The sequence below is a fragment of the Sus scrofa genome, chromosome 14 (assembly GCF_054392235.1).
Source record: "Sus scrofa isolate SSC_HxYL_T2T_F1_AM1 chromosome 14, Sscrofa_HxYL_maternal_Yorkshire_Landrace_v2.0, whole genome shotgun sequence".
NCBI lineage: Eukaryota > Metazoa > Chordata > Mammalia > Artiodactyla > Suidae > Sus > Sus scrofa.
Genome location: NC_139396.1, coordinates 65,874,051 through 65,896,622, shown reverse-complemented (window position 1 = coordinate 65,896,622; position 22,572 = coordinate 65,874,051). Strand labels below are relative to the sequence as shown.

General features: G+C 45.2%; 1 protein-coding gene across 2 annotated transcripts in view; it reads right to left on the bottom strand.

The window, feature by feature from the left end:
• The window catches only part of LOC146396625 (uncharacterized), a 506,518-nt gene that overhangs the window by 254,873 nt on the left and 229,073 nt on the right, over positions 1 to 22,572 (bottom strand). The window contains exon 5 of one of the 2 annotated variants that reach the window (XR_014827715.1): positions 22,132 to 22,238. The exons of the other annotated variant lie outside the window; for it this stretch is intronic. The gene's annotated coding sequence lies outside the window, so the exon portion shown is untranslated. The remainder of the gene's footprint in view (positions 1 to 22,131; positions 22,239 to 22,572) is intronic. 2 annotated transcript variants of the gene reach the window in all.

Below are 22,572 nucleotides of genomic sequence, written 5' to 3'. Positions count from 1 at the left end.
AGACTCACAGACTTTAAAAAACTTACGGTTGCCAAAGGGGACAGGAAAGGGGTAGGACTGACGGATTGGGGGTTTGGGATTGGCATATGCGCAATGAGGATATGGCCAACGGAGACCCACTGTGATAATCTATGTGGGAAAAGATTTTGAGAGAATGGATATGTGTATATGTATGACTGGGTCACTTTGTTGTACAGCAGAAATTATCACAACCTTGTAAAATAACTATACTTCAATAAAACTTTAAAAAATGCATTTAGGAAAAAGTGAAAAAAATGAATGAGAGAGGGCAAGAGTGAGAGTGAGAGTGGAGTGGTGGGGGGAGAGTAAGAAAGAGAGGGAGAGGCTGGAGCAATAGGAAAAGATGGAGGCCGAATGTGACTCTTTGTTCCTCCTCTCTTTCCAGGACAAGGGGTATCCCAGAAAGGCCTGGCTGCCCCCTAGCAGCATCTCAGCCCACAGCACCCCCTCTTCCATCAGCCAACTCATCCTAGCTCAGATCACAGCTCATAGGTCCCCAGGCTTAGAGCAATCTGCCTAAAGTGGGCTGGGAGAAACTCTGTTTGGGTTGCTTTGGGATTTTTAGTGTTTATCATCCTGAAGAAGCACAGAACATAACAGCTGGGGCGGGAGAGTGTGGGCCCAATGAGAGAGAGCTGTGGGTCAAGTCAATGCTCCAGAGAAAGCTAGGAGACATTTTGGCTATTACAAATCTGGGGGTGATGCTCCTGGCATCTAGTGGGTAGAAGCTAGGGATGCTGTTAAACATCCTATAGTGCACAGGACAGCGCCTCCTGGCCAAACAAAGAATAATCAAGCCCCAAATGTCATTCATGCAAAGATCGAAAAGCCCAGGTCTAAGGCCATGGTCCCCTCACTGGGCTGTAGAGTGGGTTTGGGGTCCCCAGGGCTAAGACTGCCTGTGCAGGGAGCATCCCCAGCCTGGCACTTATAACCAAGCCTGTCCACCTTCCCTTCCCCAGGCAGAGGGCAAAGGTGCCCCCATCTCTGGACAGACTCTCCACCCTACTGTACCATTCCTGGGTGTTTATCTCCCCAGATGGTCTCAGCCAGGCTAGGAGCAATCAGCATCCAGTGTCAATCACTCTGTGCCTGGGCTGAGTGCCCACTTGGAGCATACTGACCCATCTCTGTGCTGTTGGGACTGTCCTCCCTCCTCTAGCTCACTGGGATCATCCATGGTGGCTGAGCCAGCAAAATCATTCCACTCAACTACTGGGAAGCTGCCAGCAGGAGCAACAGGATGGATACTCCATCTCCCTAGGAGATGCTGTTGGGGCTCTGCCGTGACTGTCGGGGGCTGAGGGACTTGGGGAGTCATCTGAATAGGACTGGAGGGTCCTGCTTTCCTGGACCAAGAGGCTGAATTTCTTTGTCCCAGATTTAGTCTCCTTGTCCACTCTGAATGAGCACTACCCAGACTGCTAGCCTCTGGGAGCTCACAACAGAACCTGGGGGTCTGCTGAGCTCTCTCCTATTGTAAGGCGCCTCCGCATCTGGCCTGCTTTATCTCCTGTCACAGGAACACAACTGGTCCCAGGACTGGTGCACAGCATCCTTTCCCACATGCTCCGGAAGCCAAGCTTTCCTGAGGAGAGCCGGATTTCAGACCATGGAGCAACAGGCTCCAAAGCCCTGGGACTGATCACATGCTTCCCTCAGAGCCCACTGGCCAAAGGGGACGTGCAGTCCTTCCAGGCTCCTGTGTGTTATTCTAGAATCAGAGCAGCCTAGACTCTTCCAGTGAGGATGCTTGAAAGCACTTCGCATGGAGATCCCCACAAGTCCTCTGCAAAGTGCCTTTCCACTCATGGCATCTTTCAGCCCCATCACAGGGAGCCCCTCTCCCCCCATGAATATGTGAAAAAGCTGAGGCTCAATGAGAAGGTTGACATCATCAGGATAATTCAGTTTCTAAATGCCCCCCACCCCAACTCTCCAACACTGACTTCTTCATGATGCCTGACGCACCTCCAGGGCACAGATTTCTCCATCCAGGGGTCAGGTGTTCAGTAGGACAGTCTCGCTGATTAATCCCGACCTAAAACTCAGGCCCTTGAGGCATTCCTTAAAGAAACCAAGTCCTTTGACCATATATGTGTGTATAAATGTGTGTGTGTGTGTGTGTGTGTGTGTGTGTGTGTGTGTGACACCCAGGGGATCTTCTCCAATATCTAAGATGAGCTTAAGCCAGGATTCTATTTGAGCATCTGCTGAGACCATTTTGTTAGATGCCAGCACAACTGAGGACTTAAAATCAAGGAGAGAGGCCGAGTACAGAGGTGAGGGGGGATTTTCCCACTGGTGGTCCCTTCACTATCTTTTTTGAGAAGTCTTAATCCCTTAATCACTTTTATTAATCTCATAACAATCTTTCCAACATCAGTTACATCCTTCTTATCTTGGTAAAGCATTTTGGTGAACTCAGAGCTTCTTGTCACTTAGGGAATTTTCCCTTCTGCTTAAGGCATCTGCTCTTAAACATTCTCCATCTCTCTCTCCTCCCTCCTTGTTTCCTCCCTCCAGTTATCCTCTTAGAATCCAAAACCCCTAGAATTTCAGAGCTAGGAGGAAACTTTGAGACCATGCAACAGACATTTGCATTTTACATCAGAAAGTCAGGGCTCTGAGATGTTAATGAACTCGTTCAAGGAGTTCATATGAGGTACATATGAGGGTTTGTACCCATTGGGAACAAGGTACCTTATAGGTAAAAGCACTTACCCAGCATTTCTCCTCTAATCTTCACAAACACCTGTCAGTGGGGGTTCTGCCACTAGCCCTATTTTAGAGATGAGGAATCCAAAGCAGAGTAAGGGAAATCATCAGGTTCCAGACACACTGTGAGGGAGACATGTCCAGGAGACTAGAACCCAGACAGCCAAACTTCAGAGCCTGAGCTTCCAAGCACTAGGCCCTGTCCACCACACCCGGGTACCGCTTTCTCCTCCAATCCCTCCAGAGACCATCAGCTGGCACACAGATAGGGGCAAAGTAAGCCCCTCCTCAAATGAAATAAAGGTATTGACAGTGTGTGGTGAATGGGACCAGCTGAGCATCCCACAGCTATGCTAGCACCACCGAGAGCCCTAACTGCAGCAAGTCCAGTCTCCTTGAGGTGTCACCTCCTTTGCCTCTCAAATGGAGGTGTTGGCAAACAGCCATTGGCTGCAGAGGCCTTTCTGGAAGTGAAATGCAATGCAGGAAGTCAGGATGAAGAGCCTATCAGGAAGCTCTTGGTGGAAGTGGGGGTTCTGAATGGCGGGTGTCCAGATTCCCATCTCTCCATCCCCTCATGTGGCTCTGGGAGCACTAGAGACTTGGACACACCATTTCAAAGCCTATCAAAGAGCTAAAATATCTCTGTGTTTCCCCCACACCTGATCTTCTGTACAAGCCCTGTGTGAAAAGAGAAGTGTGCCCAAGGGACTTGCTCCCAAATTCCCAGAATTGAGAGACACACTTGTGGGGCTCCTGGGTACAAAAGCCTTTGTCCCCCAGTGCTTTTTAGGAAATAGGCTTCATTCAGCAGCCTTGACCTTCTCTGAGTTCAAAGAGTTGCTAATCAGGGAAGGGAGAGGATGCAGAGACCAGGGAGGAGCAGCCAAGAAACAAGAGTGCAGTTTCAGGGCAGGGTCCTGGTCTCTCCTCAAGGAATATAGATAGCAATATCTTTGAATTCTTCTGCACAACTAAACCCCCCAACAAATGGAAGATGTTAATAAAGAATTCTTCATTCCAGAAAGCAGACCACCAGACCAATGAACACCAGCTTTGAAAACAATGCAAGCTTGCGTCCACCCTGATCCTTAACTGGCGGCTCTATTTTCTACTCCCAAACCATAAAACCACCTCCCAATCTCTCCCAAAGGAGGGTACAGTCTTTAGGGCATTGGCCTGCTGTGACCCTCCTTTGCCTGGCAAAGCAATAAGGCTATTTTTTCCCTTCACCCAAAACTGTCTCTGAGTTTCCATCCAGGCTGAGTTCTGGCAACAACACCAATATGGGTTCTTGAGGCAGGCCCCCGCCCCCCAGTCCTGCCTGCCCTCCCTGGTGAATTGTGTGCCCCCTGACCGCCCTGCCCTTCATCTCCCATCACCTCTGCTCTCTCCTGCTTGCCTCCTTCCCTCTTTGTCTGGCTGACAAGCAGCTAGTGAGGGTGAAGATGGAAAACCAACCGCCGAACTTAGAAAATAAAAACACCCTGGTCGGCTTTATTAATCTCCTGAAATATGCTCTCCAATTGCTGCCAAGCCGAAAGGGCTTGTGTTTTCCCCAGAATGTCGTAAAAAAAAAAAAAAGTAGAAATGTTTACAAGGATGACTGCAAAAAAAGTGCAGTAGATCTTCCTGGTAATGTACAAGGTGATGCAGTAATTGCTATGGAAACTAGTCATTATAATTCAATAAAAAAGGGAGAAAAAAGTTAAGTTCATTGTGTTACCTATGACTCTATAGTCACGTTCTTTACATATATTAGCATAAAATCAAGCCCCACTTTTATTCTCAGGGTTTTCACTAGCTCTGCCTTCACAAAAGGGTATGTAGGATTCACAGCAGATGAAGCTCTAAAGAGGAAATGAAAAATCATTTTTCAAGAAATCTCTACTTTTTTTTCCCTAAGTAAAATATTTAATGTTTCTGCATAATGTGTGTGAAGGTTCTGGAAGAGACTACAGTTTATGTACAAGAAGTTTTGTCCAGTGCATTAGAGGAACAACTTTGCCCCTCTACGGGCTCTGAAATGTGACAGAAATGGAAGTCTTTTTTCAGGAGAGAGGCAGCTTGCCAAATAAAAAGGAAAGATGCACAGTTGTTATGTGACTGACTGCACATCTGATGTCTGAGTAGCTTGGGGAGAGAATCAGAGGAAGCTGGTGATTGTGATGCTTGGGGAGATGCCAGCATGGGGCTTCTGGCCAAAATGAATACCTGAATTCCACCCCCACCCCCCGCCCCATACGGTTCACAGCATACAGCATCACAAGGAACTTGGAGGACAGATCTGGACCCAGGGCAAAAGCGATCCCAGGAATTGTGGGAATAACCCTATGTGGAAGGCAGGAAGCCATTAGTACTCAGATATTTATTTCTGGCAAACAGACATGAAGGAGTGATTCTACGTGGCTGGTGCTGTGGCCTGCCAAATATTAAAATGAAAATCACCACCCTTCATGGCCAGGAGCTTGCAAATCTCTGTGTAACTGGAAACCCAGAGAGAGGAGACCAGAGTTAGAAGGCAGGGGGCCCTTATCCAGCTCTGGACGAGTCACTTGGTGACTTGGTTCATCTCTGTGAGCTGCCCCAAGTGTACATGCTATTAAACTGCTGTCTCTCTGCTCCATACCTGCCCTTCTATTCTCTGCCTTCTGGTGACAGGGCTGGGATGCTGCACAGGGTTTCTGCTTTGCCCGCTGGATTTATGTTAGCCTCCGCCTATAGGGGGGCGCTAGCGAGAGATTTGTAGCAATGGCAGGAAAAGGGATGCGCTGATCCCCGTTTGTTGGCAGTTTTGCCAGCATCAGGGCTGCAGTGGTTCTTCCCCCCCGCCATGACAGCTGGTTCCAGCGCAGGTCGTCTTCAGGAGGATAACCAGCCTCTTCAGAGCCCCTCAGGCAGCTCCTCTTCAGAAGTCTGTGCCCAAGCTCTGAATGGTCCCTCCCCTCAGCAGAGTTCTGAAGGTCCCTCTTCCAAGGTTTTTTTTCGATGTCTTCACTCCCTCCTTGAGCTCAAAGGTGAGAGCCGCTTCCTGCAGTCACAGCCTCTGTGTTTCCTTGGTGTCCCCTTTCTACCTTTCCAGTTTGTCAACACCAGATCAACTAATTCCCTAGACTAAATTCTCTCTGCTAGAGTACCTGCTATGGTTTCTGTTTCTTACTTTGGATCTTGCCCTTTCTACATCCAGCCTCCACTTGGTAGCTGGAATGATCTTTCCTACCATGCATTTGATCAGGATACTGCCTGGAGGTGCCTTTAGGCTGCTAGAGCCTCTACTCTACCCACAGCAGACATCCACCATCGATCATATTTCTCCTGAGCATCGACACACCCGCAGAATCCTCCTTAACAGCGTGCTTCAGAACAGTACTACTCACAGCTCAGAACTGGCAGGTAAAATGGAACCTGTTTTCCAAACTGGCCCTGGAGGGTAAGTCCCATTTCTGAGATATGACCCATAAGAATTATTTGCTAATGTATCTCATGTTTATAGAGTGCTTATTATACATCAAGCATTCTCTCCTGCAGTGTGGACTCATCAAAGAGAAATTCATCCAGTTAATGCAATCCTCCACAAGAGCAACATTATATTTGTTTTTGTCCAGTAGAGCCAACCTTGCATACTTGGATCCACTATAATACCTAGAGGAACTCTTTCACTGAGATTCAATGACGTCACCATGAAGAATTCTTTGAGAATGATGGAAACCTCTTCCTAGAAGGACTCTACTGATAATTTCAGCGTAATTACACACAACAAACTCCAAGTGACACACAGTAGAATTCTGATATGAGTTGCTGACTTTGTCCACATTAGGGCATTGATGGAAATCCTTATCTGGATGTGGTTTTTGTCACAGGCACTATTCTGGGGGTAATCCTGAGACTTTTTCTCCAAGTTCTGCATATGGCTATGTCTGAGGACATTTTCAATTGCCAAAATTGGGGGTGGGGTGCTAAAAGCACCTAGTAGCTAGAGACCTGGCATCCAGGACTGTTGCTCACCATCCCACATTGTACAAGATGGTCTCAATAACACAGAATTCTCCACCCCCAGTGCCAATAGTGTGGACAGTGAGGACCTCCCTCCAATTCTGACTCCTGTTTTCTATACTGGCTGTGGTGCCCTGGTGTCAGAATCCCCTTTTTATTTGCAGAGGAATTTCCCTATTGATAGATGTAATTGCCAAAAGTTGGCACCAAGTAGCAAGAAATTTGCAATAACATAGCTGGTAAGATTTGTTACCTCCAATGCATTGTGCAAAGTATCTGCCCCTTGGTACCCTAAGGGGTACTTTCACTCTCACTTTGGCCCTGTCACTTCTTCTCTCTCCAGCCTGGCACTCTGTCCCATGGATGTGGTCCATCCATGCCAGAACTAAAGGTGTTGGGAAGAGTCATCTCCAACTTAGTACTGAACTGAAAACTTACCTCCCACTGGTCTGACCCACGGGCCCCGTGACATTTCCAATGCCATGTTAATACGTGTCCCCCTTGCAGATGAAGCAGCGCCAATTCTCCCACACCCAAAAGCATTCCTCCCATGGTCCTCATCCTAAGGTCAAAGTGCCTTGAATTTAATCAGACTTCACATTCATTATGAGCTCTCTTTCCTTAAATACAGCCTGACGAAGGGATGAGTGGAAGGTTTTGCTGGATATATTGAACTCACCTGAGAAATACATGATCCCTAAAGTTTGTTTCCTAACTCAGGATATTTACATATTGGCTTCATTCAAAGTGAGATACAAACTTCTACATCTCCTTTTTGGTGGCAATGGTTTCATTAGGAAAATGAGGGGACAGTCACATCAGATTAAATGGCCAAACGAAAAATCCCAATCCTGCCTCGTAACAGGACTACAAACAGACTACGTCATTTATCAACTATTTTTCAGTTAACTGTTGATTAGCTTCTCCCTGACTTTGCAGAGCTGATAATTCCAAATCATGGAATCATGAGGTCTTTGCACCAGGGAGCCACAGCATTCTAGCACTCTTCTTTTTAAGCAGAGTTGTCCCCCCTTATTGGTGGGGGGTAAGTTCCAAGACAGCCAGTGGATGCCTGAAACCACAGATGGTACCGAATCCTACATATACTTTGTTTTTCCCATACTGAGGGGCTTGACAGGTAGCATTGATAGCATAGATCCTCGGGACAAAGACGTGCTTCAGGTCCGGGCAGGACAGAGCAGGATGCAGTGAGACTTCATTACACAATTCAGAATGGCACACGACTTAAAACTTATGAATTGCTTATTTATGGAACATCTCATTGAATATTTTCAGATCGTAGCTGACCACGCGTAACCATGGATAAGAGAGGACTACTGTAAGAGTTCTTGCTGTGGTGCAGTGGGTTAAGAATCTGACTGCAGTGCTCAGGTTGCTGCAGAGGCACGGGTTCAAGCCCCGGCCTGGTGCAGTGGCTTAAGGATCTGGTGTTGCCACAACTGCCGAGTCGGTCACAGCTGCGGCTCAGATTCAATCCCAGGCCCAGGAACTTCCATGTGCCGGAGATGTGAAAAAAAAGAGGGGACTACTGTATTACATTTTCTAAGAAGTGAGTAAAATTGAATCATGAGTATTTATGATCACAGAGTCTTTGCAATAATGAGTTTGAATTTTAGAATAAAATACTAGACTTTGGGGGTCTTCAACTTGTAAACTACTTGGATCATAAAATCTCAGCATTTCACAATTATAAATTATAATTATAAATTAGTTTCCAAATCCGATATTCTTTAAGCATAGCTTCTTGGAATATCAAAAGTGAGGACCATGGAAACCCAAAGCTTCAGATTCTAAGTTTATTCTAAGTTCATTTCATGGGCTTGCCTCAACTCTAGATTCCCTTGTCCCACCCCCTAAAATAAAATTAACTGTTCCTTCCACAAATGGTGCTTCCTACAGAGGGGACCCTGCCTATAAAGCCACAGGGAGGAAGATTTCTGCTTCCATAAGCAGGTTCTTACCACCTCAGGGAAGGGACCAAAAACTGAGATTCCCCAGGGCCTAGGCAGGTGATGGATGTGAGGGCAATGGGTAGATACAGTAAAACACTGGGGAAACAGACTCTGAACCTTAGCATCAGGAAGACAATAGGGAGTGGTAGGGACTGTAGCAGATGGGGGGTCTTTGCTGTGTAGGTACAGAAACCCATCTTTATCAGAGCACCTACCAGATGCTGGAAATCCACATTTAATGTAGAAATCCTAAGATTCTTTTTCAATATTTGCAACTGATTTTAATTTCAAACATAGTGCAAGGTGACTCTGTGTAGAAATACCAATAAAAAATGCTCTACAAGACAATTTTGGCCTGCATGCCTCAATTTTTCCCTTCCTCTAGGAGATGGCATCAAAAAGACTGAATATGGTCCTGTGCAGAGGTTAAGAGCCAGGACTCAGCAGCCAGAATGCACAGCTCAAACTCCTGCTCTGTTTTGTACTGGCTGTGCAATCTCAGTCAAGTTGCTTAGCCTCTCTGTGCTTAATTTCTTCATCTGTAAAATAGGGAATGTTTGTAACAGTACCTACCTAGTGAGGTTAAAATGCATTAGAATATGCAATGTCTTTGGTAAGCATACATCAGTTAGCTTCTACAAAGAACATATAAAGAACCTGTTACGTGTGACCAATGGGTAAACGTTAGCTATTATTTTTAATGTTTTGTAGATTGTCATTTTTTCTTTAAATGTCATTTCTCCCCAGTCTCACTGGGGGAAGAGAGGCAGGCAATGGGGCTGGAATTAATATCTCCATTTTACAGATGAGAAAACTGAGGCACAGAAGGGGTTTACTCACTCACCCAAGGCCACACAACATGCAGGATCTGGCTCAGGACCCAGATCTCTGAATCTGACTCTTGATGGCCTCAGATACTGTCTGCTGTCAGAGCCCAAGGCCTGGCCTGGCAGTGGATGCCAGCTCCTCCCAGCCAGCCAGAAACTCTGCCACATTGCCAGATGTCCCTTGCTGCACTTGAGACGCAAAATGACAATGGGGTGGGGGGGGGGCTTCTCCCTCTCTTTCTCTCTCTTTTTTAAGAAAGAGAGAGAGAGAAGGCAGCAGAGGGTGAGAGAAGAACTATTCTCATCACAAATTTCCCTCTGGCCCTCTTCCCAGATTTGAAGATTCTGGCATGGCTGGCAAAATTTGGAGCAGGAGAGAAGAGAGAGTGCAGTGGGGCTGAGGGTCCAGAACCGGCTGCCTCAATTCCTCAGTCAGACCAGCCCCCAAAGACAAGCTGCATGGTTTTGAGGCCCATACAAAATGAAAATGCAGGGCCCCTCAGGCAAAAATGATGAAGAATTTTAAGAGGGTGCCAGTCAAGCATAAAATCAAGTGTGGGGCCCTTCTGAGAGCAGGGTCCTATGTGGCCGCAGAGTGGGCCCTGGAGTCATGTAAGTGACTCCCCAGCACTACACAGCAGGCGTGCAAAGAGGGTTAACAGACACCTCCCCTCTCCCCCCATGTCCTGGTGAGATAAAACCACCATTGGGAGACCCAGGACAATTTTTATATAGGATTAGAAAACAAAAATCAATATTTAATTATCTGTAAGCTTTTTGTGTCACTGAATCTTTAGCACCCTAACAGGGAACACAGGCTGCCACGGCAAAAGTAAGTCATTAAAGACGCAGAGTCACTGGACATCCCTTTTTAGAGTCGGGCCATAAATAGAGTACATTATCGGTCCTCACATGCTGGTATTGTTATTTATCTTTACAATCTCTATTTACCTCTATTTATAGCAGATTTCCCCCATATATTATGAGGCCAGGTTAACTTTAACGGACTTCATGAAAAGAGGTGCTTAAAACTTTGGAACATGCTTATGTGGACAGATGGCGAGGTTTTCAGGAGCTATGGGGCCCAGAAGGCCGATTTGAAGGGTGTTGATTTTTTTTTTTTTTTTTTTTTTTTTTGCTTCTTTTCTCATTGCCTATACTCTCTCCTATGCAGGCTGCCCAGTCTTTCATCCCCGGCCTGGCAGCTGCATCCAGAGTGTAAATGGATGGGAAATAGGGCTAGAAAATCCTGCTTCTAGACCTTCAGGTCTTACCTGTAAATGGATTTTTAATTTCCCAGGCCTTCCAGAGGCGAGAAGCCTTTGCTTTGCCAGGGAAACACTCACCAGGGTTTGTACTCCGCCATCATATTTTAGCCTCCATCATACTGGATTAGAATGATCTGTTCAGTGACCCACCTCTACCATCAGACTGCCATCTCCTCTGTGCAGAGACAGAGTCTGGGTCACCTGGAGATTCACTCTGCCTGGCACAATTTCCAGCACAGAGTGGATGCGTGATAAATGTGAGCAATTGTTATACAAGGAAAGCAGCAAAGTTAGAGTTAAAACCGGTAGCATGCTGACCTAGGTTTGAATGTCTTCTCTGGAGCTTACTGCTTAGGGGGTTGGGGCAAGTTAACTAGTCTCCCTGAGCCTCAGTTTCCTCATCTGTAATGTAGGGCGAAAAAGAGTCCCTACTTCACAGGGTGGTTGGAAGAAGTCAATAAATTGGAGCAGGTGACCTGCAGAGCCCAGGGCCTTGTACAGAAAACACATCTGAGCTGATTTTGTGTCATTAATCCTGGGACCCACACACTTGTGTAGAACTCATGTGAAAAAACAAAGAAAATGAATGAATGAATGAACGAGTAAATGCCCAGAGGGATGAATGAATGAATGAAAACAGGGGAAAGTCCTTCCTCAGAAGCAGAGCTGAAACAAGGAAATGTGACTTAAGGAAAGATTAGAGGCATTTCTGTTTATTAATTTAAAAAAATTAAGCCAGTCTGGGAACAGACCTGAGGAGTTGTAAAAATCCACATGTACTACAGGTAGCATTCTGACTGGGTTGGGAAAAGATTATTCCACTAAAAGTATCAGGACAACTCTGTAACCATTAAGGACAAAATTAGACTTAAATTGTTGCTTCATGGCCATTCCGCAAAAGCCACTCCTGATGAATCAAAGTTAACAGTAAAACATAAAACTCTATACCCCCAGATGAAAATGTGGGTTAGCAGTTTGTGGTCTCAAGCAAGGAGAATGTTTGTAAGTATAAAAACAAAATAATGAGCTATAAGAGAAAACATAGATTGATTAAACTCCATAAAAAATATTTACAGTTTAAAAAATAAAAGATAAAATACACTGGGAAAAATTATTTGCTTCTCAGACACCAGGCAAAGGGTTAACAGACACATTATATAAAGAGTTCTTGGATACTATTAAGGAAACAAAGAACAATAGTAAATAGGAAAAAAATGAAGCCAGTACGTAAATGTGAAATTAATCAGAGAAGGCATTGCAATGGCCAAGTAAGCACATAACACAAGCAAACCTCACTCACAATGAAAGAAATACAATTTACAAGAACAGATACAGTTTTAAATGGTCTGTCCAATCAGCACATTCTTCTTTAATGATAACACCCACTGCTTGTGAGGATGTTGCAAAATAGGCACTTTTAAACATTGTGGGTATAATCTTTATAGAACACAAGAGTAGATATTTTTGTTTATATGCCTTGGGATTTTGTGGTCATTTATTGCATAGAATCTTTGTGTGAGTGCTGAGAGACACAGTTTTGATAAAATTTCCCTGTATCTGTTTCCTCTCACTGGGAGTATAAATGGATGGCCCTTTTTCTTAGGGAACACTTAGCAGCACCCATCAAAATTTTAAATATTGTCCATCCTTTGATACACAATTCCATTTTCAGAAATCTACCTTAGAGCTAGTTACCCATCAAGAAGGGAAGGGGTAGTAAACCAAAATGGCTATTTTTGTAAGTCAAAAATGGTGGCATAGCTATAATTTCAACTGACTATATCCATTTAATAGAATACAATGCAGATGTTAAAAAGAAAGACAGATTAACTAGTGTGGTATTATAGAAACAAGTTCGTGGTAAATTGTTAAGAGAGAAAAGTAATTTCTAGACAGCACATATATCATGGTCTAACATATGTAGGTAATTTAATTATGCAAAGGCCTCAAACACCATGGTTTAAGGGAGTGATATTTTTTGATGCTATGGATTTCTGCATTATTTAACCTGCAACTTTTTGCTTCACTAGAATTAGCTTCTATGCCTTATATGTCTGCCCACCTATTTCAGCCCTTGTGGGTCCCCCTGTGATTGTTTCTAAGCACAGCCTCATCAAACACACTGCAAGGACCTACAGGGCCATCAGAATAACACTCAACTCTCAGCCTGGCTGGTGAGGACACCTGTGTCCTGGCCCCTACAGCACCACCACCCCCTGACCCACCATCAACCCTCATGGTTTTCTACATTCCCATATTGTCTCTGCTCCAAACGCTCCCCCATGCTGCTCCCTCTGCCTGGAGTGCCCTTCCCTGCCTCGCCCACCTGGAAATCTCCATGAAGATTTAGATAGCAACTTTCAAGGGAAGACTTGCCTAACATTCTAGGCTGTGGCATGCGGCCCAATGGAGTGATTTTTTTAAAAAAACTGAGGTGAAATTTATACAGCATAAAATTAACCAGGATAAAGTACACAGGAGTGTCCGCTGTGGCTCAGCAGAAACGAATCTGACTAGGATCCATGAGGATGCAGGTTTGATCCCTGGCCTTGCTCAGTGCATTAAGGATCTGGTGTTGCCATGAGCTCTGGTGTAGGTCACAGATATGGCTCGGATCTCGCACTGCTGCAGCTGTGGTGTAGGCCAGCAGCTACAGATCCGATATAACCTCTAGCTGGGAACCTCCATAAGCTACAAGTGCAGCCCTAAAAAAGCAAAAAAAAAAAAAAAAAAAAAAAAAAAAAATTAACCAGGATAAAGTATACAGTTCAGTAGCATCATCTAGACGCCCAAGGTTTGACCTAAACCTGCTGCATTGAAAGCTTTGGTGTTGGCACCAGCAATCTATGTTTTTAATAAAGTTCCCAGATAATTCTTGCACACACCACAACTTAATAATCACTGTCCTATTGTCCTCCTCTTTACTAGCACATGAATGTTTTCCTGCCTGTTAACTTGTAAGCCAGAGACCGAAAATCTGCATACGGATAGCTGGATAAAACAGAAGATACATAGATGTGTACACATGTGTGAAAAAGTGCATAGATTTTGTTATTATGATCCTACTGAATAAACTGTATTGCATCCCATAATAATAAGCTTTGCAAACTGTGAAGCTCTATCCAGAAGGAGGAGGTAGGAAAAATGCCCCTCCATCTTACCCTGCTGTCAAAGTGAGCCAGCAACCAGTGCCTCAGCCCTTGCTAGAAGCTGAGAAATGCTCTCAGCTGGGGATTTGTTCCTCCCTCTTTCTGGCACTGGCTGGTGTTGACTGTTGCCAGGAAGAAACAGTCTTGGGCAACCCTGCCGCCCTGGCCACAGAAGATCAGAGAAATGTCTTAGGTGCAGAGATGTCTGCTTTCAGTGCTTTCCAAAATCCCATGCAGGGATGTTGCTGAGCTGAGCCTGAAGGCCCAGGCTATTGGCAGGTCCAGCATGGCTCCCTGGACATAGAGGGTGGGGACTGTGTCTGATGTGGAGGTTCAGTCTCCATCTCAGGAGCACCATCCATCTGGCTGTTCTCCATCCTTAGCCAAGGACCTGCTGCCTTCTGGGAGCAGGGGGGGTGGTGGGAGTCAGAGAAGGAGAGGAGGGTGACAGCTGGGGCTGGGGTGGGGGTAGGGTAATAAGAGCCCCCCTCCAAAAGCCATGATTCATCCTGAAATCAGGATGCTTTCATTTCCTTGCAAACTGGAGTCGCATATAGAGAAAATTGCAGTGTGCACGCCGTGGGCAGGAGCACACAGTGGGTCAGAGCATCCCAACTGTACCACCTCCTGGCTGTGTTATCTGGGACGAGTCACCTGCCCTTTCTGAGTCCTTCCTTTGTGCATAAAACACACCCCTCTGAATTTCTTTGTAAGGTTTAAATTACAAAATATCGGTGAAAGGCTTTGTGCAGTGCTGGGGGAAAAAAGAAAACATCAGATCAATACATGCTAATTATCTCCAGGAGAATCTCTCTCCTTGAAAGGACGGCTTTGTTTTACATGGTGGTAAAGGGCCTAAGCAAAGCCATGTGGAAGCAGCTCTGAAAACCAAATCAGAGACCTGGGCTCCACTTCTGACTGTGCTCTTCCACCTGAGGCAAGTCCCCTCCATTCCTTCTTCTGCAAATGCAAGGATGAGTCCAGTGGGATAAGGAGGACCACGGGCTCGTGCCTTTTAAGGGTCATATCTGCTAGATCTTAAAACCCCTCCTGGCATGTTAGCCCCATTTCTCGGATTGACCTCACAGAGGCAGTTAGTTGTGTAAAGCAACGTAACACCAGGAAGAGCTGGGATTCCAACCAAGTGCATTGCCAGAGTCAGAAGCCATCCTTTATCTACTCTTGCAACCTTCATCTCTTTAGCCTTTCAGTAATGAAAACAATCATTACAGCCGTTGAAGTAGCACTTGTCCCACGTCCAGCACTGCTTTAAAGACTTCACTCTGTTCATCTTATTCCATTCTCACCGTGAGCCTGTGAGGCAGGCTCTGTAGTCCCCCATTTCCCAGAAGAGGACATTGAGGTTCAGCTACAGAGAGGGAGTCAGGATTTGAACCCAGGACTGAGTCTGTGTCCTGACGAGTGACCCTGCACTCACTTCTCTCCCTTCTTTCTGTTCCCCTCAGTGACCACTGAACATGTCAAGTAAGTCAAGACCAGAAAGAGCTGCATCCCCCATCCTTTCTGCAGACAGGAAAGGAGGAAGTGAAAAGTGACCTCAGAGGGAAACACACAGTTTATCCCATGTTCTCTGCAGCCCTGACTTTTTTCTTCCTTAACCAGCCACCTCGCTTGCTCCCACAGTATCCCAGTTAGGAGCGACAACCAGAAGCTTACACTATAAGTGAGTTGCACAAATTTCACAGATGCCCCCAGGAAACTCGAGCTGGGAATGGCTCAGCATATGTCTAAATGGTTAATTGACTTAATTGCTGGGAGTTGGGCGATTAGCTCACTTGATCCACCCCAGTGGCCACGAAACGTCCTTAATGCGCTTCAGTTTATTTGTATGTTAAGCTCCAGTTACTATCACGGGGAACTTTCAATTGCTGATTACCCCATAAATATATAATTGTAGGCATAGGATAGAAGTCTGCCAGCCCCTCATGAGAGGCTTTTTGGAGAAGCATGAATAGCACTGTTGATTCGATCACTTGGTAATTGCTTATTGCGTACCTACTATGTGCCAGGTCCTCTAGTGCACCCTGGAGATGGAGCACTGAGCAAATCAGACAACACCCCTGTCCGCCTGGGGTGTTCATTCCAGCAGGAGGACACAAGGAGTAACCAAATAAATGCATACATGAACATAGTAATTTTAGATAAGGGCTAGGAAGAAGATAAAACAGAATGATGGGGTGGAACTAAGGCTTTGTTTGGGTGAGGGGTTAGAGGAGGTCTCACCGGGACTGGGGCTAAGACATAAGAGAAATAGAAGCATCCTCTGCCAAGACATGTGGGAACAGTGCTGGAGGAGGGGTGGGGGTGGGCAGCAAAGGCAAAGACCCTGAGGTTGCAATGGGCTTATCCTGCCTGTGAACTAGAAAGGAGGCCAGCTGCCCAGAGTATAGCGTGTGAAGGTGAGACTGGTACAGGGTGAGAGGTAGAGATGGAGGCAGAGGCCAGGCATGCAGGGTCATAGCAAGGAATTTGGATATTTTTTCTAAGTGCAATGGAAGGGCATTGCATGATTTGATTTATGTCTTAAAAGTTCACTCTGGCTGCTGGCTGAAGAGTGGATGATGAGTGGCAGGGAGGGAGGGAGGGGAGAGAGGGAGGAGAAAAGGAAACTGGGTGCCCACCTTCGCTATCTAGGTGAGAGAAGATGACCTGGAACCAAACTACGGTGGGATAGATGGAGAACTGTGGGTATCTGGGAAGTAGATGGGGTGGGACTTAGTTTGGAAGACACAAAGACTCCTGGGATTTTCGCTGGTACCTTGGAATGACAGTGGTATCATTTAGCAAGATGTTGAAAACCTGAAGAGGTGCAGTTAGGCAGAAAGATTCCTGTTTTCGAAAAGTGTAATGTGATCCCAGTCAAAGGAAAGAGACTAGAGTCCAAGAGACCAGTGGAGATGTATTGCTGAAACCCAGATAGGATGTGATAGCAGCATGCGCCGGGCTCAGCCATGGCATGGTGGGTTGTGACCATTTGGATATTTAACCTAACGTGGAGTAGAGTGTCTGCGGCAAACCCATTTCAGTCTGATCTATGTAGTACAAGACCTGAAAACAGAGGCCTCGATCCTGTCATATCCCAAACTGTCACCCATAGCCCCATCTTAATCCTCCTGAAGTTGGGTGGAGGTGAGGGGAGGATGGATCAAAATTAGAATTATATCAAGCAGAAAATAATCTTCAGTCTGGGTTGCACTGATAAAAAAAAAAATAGGCAGAATGCATAATTACCATAAAACTGTTTATGTTTGTGATTATATGTTACTGCCACCTCCAGGTCCTGGCTGCAAATGACTTAATTGCTTTAGGCTCGAGTCAGGGCATGGGAGCAGAAGACGTGTGCAGGATGGAGGGAGAAAAACCCTAAACTCCATGTCCCACCTCCACCTAGTTGGCTTCTGGGCATCGTCGTGGTTTCTGCTGCAGCACTTGTTAAACCTGGTAATGACTGCCTTTGATCCGGTCAGAGCGTCAAAAGGCAGAGGTAGGGCTACTGTGGGGAATCTTGGAGTTCAGTGGGAAGAGGTAGGGCTACTGTGGGGAATCTTGGAGTTCAGTGGGAAGTCAAGTTCTGGGCTGAGAAGAGGAGAAGGAAAAAGATGCTGGTTCCAAGGCAACCAGGCATCAGGAACAAGCACATCTATATACCATCATGTGTCATAATTGTCTGTTGGCCCCTGAGCCTTGGTGCCCCAAGAGGACCAAACCTCACCAATTGTTCACCATCCTGTGTTGGTATCTAGAGTCTGGTATGGAGGAGGTGCCTGTCTGGGTTTGAGCTCCCCCAGAAACAAGCCCTGAGACAAGGACTTCAGTGCCTTGGGTGATCCCAGGAGGCACCTGTATTGCAGTGGGGAAATGGGACTAGATGGAGAGGACACCACGGTGGGGTTACCATCACTGGCCACTGGAGCCCAACCCATTGTCACTCTAGGAGACAGGGTGGAACTGGGTGAAGAAGAGAGCAAAATATTCATCGATCAACCCCCACACTGTGGGGTGAAGGCAGGGGTGGCGGAGAAGGGCTTGCTAATTCCACATCACCATGTTCATGGGCAGAGAAAGCTTCAATGCCCAGAGAAACCCTTGGGGAAAGAGACGCATGTGTCAGCAGTTGGAGACTGGGCTGGAATGCTCTGGAAAGGTCAAGCCAAGGCGGTATGGGCAGAGCCCAAGAAACAGTATTAAATTAAATGAGGGAATGGAGAATGAATGAATAGCCTGTGAGTCTGGAACCCTCTAAGAATCCAGCACTGAGCCAACTTACTTTGTCAGTGCTGGTTCCTAGAAGTCCCCATCTATGGGCCCTTGGAGAGGGATGTCTTTTAGCCCCTTGTGCTCAGTTTCCCCTTTGTCAGAATGGTGGTATTTACGTTAAGTTTGTATGATTGTTGAGGACATTCAGTCTGAGATGCGTTTCACTCATTCATTAGTGTAACGCATTCCTCTGTGTCATTAAACAACATTCCGTTGTGTGGATATACCACATTTTGTTTATCCATTCATCAGTTGATGGATATATGAGTTGTTTCCACATTTTGGCTCTTGTGAATAGCGCTGCTGTGAACATTCCTGTCCAAGTTTTGAGAGGGATATATGCTGTCATTTCTGTTGAGTATATTCCTAGAAGTGGAAGAGCTGGGTCAGGTGGGGAGGTTATGGTTGACATTCTGGGGAACCGCCAGACTGCTTTACATAGGGTTGTACCGTTTGACATTCCCACCAGCAGTGTATGAGGGTTCTAATTTCCCCACATCTTCACTGGCACATGTTATTGTGTGTCTCTTTGATTACAGCCATATTATGGTTTTGATTTGTATTCTCCTACTGACTAATAATGCTGAGTATCTTTTCACATCCTTGCTGGCCATGTGTATATTTTGTCTGGGGAAATGTCTATTCAAATCTTTTTCTCCTTTTTGTTCAATTGGGCTGTCTTTTCAATCACTAAAATTTAAACATTTTTACATATTCTAGATAAAATTCCTTATTAGACATAAGATTTGGAACTAATCACTTCCTTCTGTGGATTACTCTTTTATTTTTTCTGTTGTATTTGTCTTTTTTAAATTGAGGTATCATAGACATACGGCACTATATTAGTTTCAGGTGCACAACATAATGGTTCAATAGTTGTATACGTTGTGAAATGATCACCACTTGTGAAATGATCACCACGGGAAGTCTGGTTAACATCCATCACCATCTTTCTTGATAATATTATTCACAGCATAAAATTTCTAATTTTGATGAAGTCTAACTTGTCCCTTTTATTTTGTCTCTTGTGCTTTTGGTATCATGCCTAATCTGTGGTCATGAAGACTTACTCCTATATTTTCTTCTGGAAATTTTATAATTTTGAGTCTTACATTTAGTTCTATGATCCATTTTTCAGTCAAGTTTTATTCTTTTGCATGTAGATATCCATTTGTCTCCAGCACCATTTGTTGAAAAGACTATTTTCCCCATTTAGTTTTCTTGGCATCCCTTTTAGAAGTAAAGCGACCATAGAGGTTTATTTCTGGACTCTCAATTCTATTCCATCAATCAATATTTCTATCCCTGTGCCAGTACTATACTGTCCATGCCCTTCTTAAATGGTGTCAAATCCTATCTCCAAATAGCATTTTGCATGCCAACATTCGAGCTCTCAGATTAGATCATGAATGCCCACACACAGTGGTGCAGGTCATTGTTTTTGCAGTGAGTCATGATCTTACTTCTTTATGCTGTGTGACTCTGAGTCACTTACTTAACCTTTCTGAACCTGTGTTTCACAGAGCTTTATTTGTAAAAATAAGAATACTGCCATCTTCATTCCTGCCTTTCATCCTTCCTTTCTTCTCTCTCCTACCTTCAAATACAGACTATTCCTCATTTATCACTGTATCAGCACAGTGTCTGACACAGAGTAAACACTGAGTTTGCATTCACGGAATGAGTGAGTAGCCCATCTTGCTGGGGAACTGGGAGGACACAGTTTCCAATGTACTCATACCACTGGTTCTAAGTAAATAATGACTTGGCTGCAGCTGAGAGATAGGGTTTCCTGTCCCTGCCCTGTCTTATTTGTAAGGCATTAACCTCCCTCCCTCCTGCCTCAGTCCTGGATGGAGGCTCAGAACTGCCTACCTCCTTTCCTGAAAGCTTGGAGCCTTTTATCATTTCATGGAGCAGAAGTTCTTACTTTCTGGGTTCACAGAAGCCTTGGTGTTCCAGCATTGTTTCACCAAAAGAAATCCATAACCATTCTGTTTATTAGGTATTTAGGTGCAAACTTAACGAGCGTGGATGTCCTAACTACTTAGTAGCAGTTTGGAAAAAATAGGTTGATAGAAGAACAATATTTTTATTTCAGTGTTAAATAAACACAGTTACTTACTATCGAAATGTATATGCCTACTGGGCTCTGCACAGCTTCTGAAACCTCAGAATCGGATTGGACTCTGCCACTCTCATTTCCTGTTCCATGTTGATTTTGGCACTGACCTTGCTTTTTATCACAGCAACCACCAAAAACCCAGGGTCACAAAGATATGACATCATCACAAGGAATGTGATTTGCTCTAATGCTGGAACAGGGAACGACCTCAAGCAAGCCATTCACGTGATGTTTGAGAGAGGCCAAGTATCGCTAGGATAATCTTGATAAAAATATCTTGCAGTGTTCCTATGAGTCTGCTGTGGCACCCAGGGTACCCTGGCTCACAGTTTGGGAAATGCAGTCTCAGAGCGAAACATATGTGGATTAGTTTTTGAAAACTTCCCTGGGATTCCAGCTCTGCTAGTGATTCCCTGTGTGATCCTGAGCCAGTCACTTCCCATTGTATCCCTCATCTTCCCTCCCCTCCTGCAAAACTAGATTTCTACTGGTTCCAGTATCATATCATCATCATCATCATCATCATCGCCATCATCGCCACCATCCCCATCCCCACCCTCCCCTTCAGTGTAACCTTCAATAATGAGTGCTCAGTATGTGTCAGGCAACTCCCTCCTCACAGCCGCGCTGGAGGAATCATTGCCATTGGTCCCACTTTACAGAGGAAGAAGTTGAAGCCCCAAGGTGTTTGGTGACTTGGGCATCACAGGCAGAAAGTGGGACCTTTTGTTTCTTTCTCCACTGCCTGCCTGGGAAACCCTTCTCTGCCTCAGTGGGTAGGAAGGACTTTGAGAAAAGTAATCCAGGTGACCCTACAACTTAAGGACAAATTACATGTTACATACTGACACTCCAGGGGCACAAACCTGCCCATCAATATTTCAAGTCTGTGTTGCCAGTTCCTGTGCCTTTAACTAGAGCTTTCAGAGATCAGAGCCTGAGTGTGAACTGAAAATTAAATCCTGCTCAGAACAGATTAGCTAACAACTGGATACTAGCATGGGTGGTTCATTCTTGGGTTTCTCTTCAAAAATGAAATTATTTTGTTTGTTTTCCTTTTGTGTGATTACATTGAAAACCTTCAGCAGGTGACTTACTACCTTCAGGACAAAGTGAAAACTCTTTTGTGTAGTTTACAAGTCAGCACTCCCACCTTCATCTCTTATCACCATCTATACCCACTCCCACCTCCCATTTTTTAATAAATGGACGTATTTCTTAATGAAATATTGACCTAACACACAGCCTATGCCAAGCACAGTCCTAGGCACTGGGGATGTGCGAGGAAACGAAAAATATACAGCATATGTCCTCAAAGAGTCTGTAGTCTAAGAAAAGAGAAAAAGAGAAAGGGGGTTTCTGGGAAGGAGAGTCAGCATGTCACCTCCCAAGTAACCACAGCAATTGCGATGAGCATCATGTAAAAGAAGCACAGGTGCATTGAGATGTAATCTGAACATGTTCCCACGTGCCCTGTCCCTACCTTATCATGTTGCATTGTAATTGCCTTCTCAATTAGGAAATTACACATTAATCTTGATCATCCTTGCATCCCTAATAGAGGACTGGCACATAATAGATGCTCAATGAGCATATGCATCAAATGAGTAGCCACTCAGTGCAGAGGCAACACAAAAGAGAAAAGGAACATTGCAATCCCAACCACACACACACACACACACACACCCACACCCCTAGGAGATGTCACTTTCCTACATTTATCATTTGCACCAGCATGCTTAGTTTCTCCTTTTAAGAACTATTTTGTGCTGTACTTACTATTGGGCTTCCTTCCACTCAGCTTTACATCATGGGTCATCCCCTGTATAATGTGTTTAACCTAGTGTGCTGGTTCCCATTCGTTGGTAGCATTTGCCTGGCATGCTCTATGGAAAAGATACAAAAAGGAAGTCAGGCTATGATTGATTAATGATGTCTGCCCTGGGCAAGGAAGTAGGGAATTTCAGGGTGGGAATCTGCTTTTGGAGACAAGACATAACAGAACCTTATGGAGATGCAGCCACTGGGGAGCCAGAGTAAGGGACAGAAACTACTCTGGTGTTTCAGCATGAAATTCTGCCACATTCAGTGATGGGCCTGAGGGCTTAGGGGACGGGGGCACTTACTCACCTCAACCCCACTTCCTGTTCCACTGAGCAGGCTTCCAATCCCAGGACAAAGCTTATAAGCAGAGAACCCCATGAATTTACAGTAAACAGA